We start from the raw sequence: 2,621 nt of genomic DNA, 5'->3' as shown, positions 1-2,621 counted from the left end.
TGTGTGTGTGTGTGTGTGTGTGTGTGTGTGTGTGTCAACTATCTACTGCAAAAAAAAAAAAAAAAGCACAAAAACTGCTTTTTTTTTAAAGCCTTGAGCATACTTCTTTCTTCACAAGCATAGAAACATATATTCTGAGCAAGACTTTACAAAAGGCCTTTTGGTTAAATTAGACTTATTTAAAAAAGATTCTTTATTCTCACACTCTGCTCCTACAACTGCCCTCAAAATGCAACGTTTAGTATATTTTATTTAAATAATTACATGTCAAATAAGTCGGGTTTGTTTTTGGGTTTTTTTTTGTAAGTTAATGTTTTCTGCGAGGTGAAGATTCTCTAAATTCAACACTTGCTCATGACTGTATGATATCTTTGTCTGGGTGTGTTTTCACTCTCCCACTAAAGGTAAACTAAAGTTTTTTTTGTTTTTTTTTTAAATTGTGAATAATTTTTTCTTTTCAGTTGTCCTGCAATAAATTAGACATGAAATATTTTATTGAAGCAAAGTAGAAAAGGACACAGTATTGTAAGTAAGACAAAATGTCTCAGTTAGATGGAGAGTGTGTGCAATCATTTATGTATTTCTCGAAAATCATCCACAGATCTGCCGTTGGACTCTTGTTCTAGTGGGTGATTACGACAATGACCCAGCCTCCCACATCTGTTTGCCACTCAACATTCTTTCCTATGAATTTGAAAGCGAAGAAACTTTTATGTGCTTTTCTGAGTCAGTGCAATAATTAGTTTTCCATCATTTGGCAGAGGAACAAGATACTTGTAGTTTGCACAAACAGCCTCACGATGGAGACACTGAGCCACAATCCGAGGTCATTAATTGCACATTTTAATATTGAACTGAGAGGACTTCTCGGAAAACTCAGTATCGAGTGCTTTACAGTAAGTCTGACAGAGCAAAGTGCATGACTCACACTGGGAGTCTGCTATGAAGTAAATCTCTGCACCAAGCACAAATCAAAGCATAAAAGAATGAACCACTAATAACTAAACTTTACTACTTGGTGCAGGTCTGGAAAAAATTGCTTTGAATTTCATAGGGAATAAGTCATGTTTATTTAGGAGTTTCCTGAGTCGTGTAAAAAGAAAGAGAAGACAACCAAAGAGAGAAAAATCTGAAAAGTGATCAATGTTGTGTAGTCACACTAACCAGTTCAATATGTGGATAAAAAATAGCTCTAATTCTCCTGCTCTAGGAGTTTTAGTACGTAGTGGGATAAGTGGGGATTCGATCGCATATGGCCTAATAGCACTTAACTAGAATGCTATGGCAACAACAACACCAATAATAATAATAATCATATTACCCCATTGTAACTGCTCAACTATTTTCTTTCTGTTTTCAATTGATATTCTGTTCCGCAACCACATTTTCTCCTTTGTTTCACTTCCAGTAACTGAAAATGTCTTGGTCTATTTTTAAGTGGTCTACATTTGTGATTTTCTCTCTGCTTCAGGTCCTCTAGAGTTTTTGAACCTTTGCTACTTCTCATTGTTCTTTTTGTGCACTGGGTTTTCTACAACGTCCTCACCGGCCACTTTGTTGCTGGTTTCCACCCCATTTTCCCTTGAGAACTATCTTGGTTTTTTTGCAACATTGATTCAACAGCAAAGTTGATGGCAGCATTTCTGAAGAATTTGAGTCTATGTTGTCATGAAAGCATCACACATTTGCTAGATTTGACAAATGGATACCCATATGTGAATCTCCTGTTCAAGAAAAAAAAAAAAAAAACTCAGTGACTTTAGGCAAAACCGGTTTTAGATTATTTGAGCTTTGTTATATAGTGCAGTAACATGCATAGAATTTGCACTCTGGGGTCACAAAGGGTTGGACATGATCAGCTATAATGACCCCACATCTGTTGTTCAAACCAAATCAGCCACTTCTGACTGAAATTGTGTCTCCTGCAGTCTGTCATTGTCCAATTTTGTCATGCCTGTGCAAACTGTAGTCTCAGTTTCATGTTCAGGTCTGATCTTCTGCTGCTGTAGTCCATCTGCTTCAAGGTTCCATGTGTTTATTATATTTATAAATTCATGTGTGCTGGACAATTCACAGTTTTTGCTAACAAGAAATTCAACAGGTGTATCTAATAAAGTTTTTACAGTTGGCTTATTGGGAGTTGCGGTGTTTTTACCAAAATTCTACTTTCTGACCCTCAAACTGTTGCCTTTTATAATTTGCCTAAAGAAATAGGAACATTGTTCTTATTAAAGTCTGCAAATAACAAATGCTCCAAGATCTAATTTAATAGTTATTTATCTGCTTTGCCATCTGTTATATGTAGATACTGGTTCATCCCTTAAATTTAGAAAACTTTTTAGCCTAGACTTTGACTAATTCATTTTTCAGGAGAGCTGACCAAAGACAAAGCAAGTGAAGCAGCTGCTACGGCCCTTCCCCCACACCAGCATGGGGGAACCAAGAGCTCTAGAATTACTTTAGAAGTTAGGTTTGCAATATACCAGATTATACCAGCAATAGTCTTACTGAAAAAAGTGTACATTTTTGAACATGTCACATTCCGTATGCTATCATATTAAACATATATAACTTGAGTTGTGGGATTTAAACTGAGCAGATTTAGTGGTGCAGCATTTAGT

The sequence above is a fragment of the Poecilia mexicana genome, unplaced genomic scaffold (genome assembly GCF_051168715.1).
Source record: "Poecilia mexicana isolate PSO_F unplaced genomic scaffold, ASM5116871v1 scaffold_20, whole genome shotgun sequence".
Lineage (NCBI taxonomy): Eukaryota > Metazoa > Chordata > Actinopteri > Cyprinodontiformes > Poeciliidae > Poecilia > Poecilia mexicana.
This window is presented reverse-complemented; position numbering follows the sequence as displayed.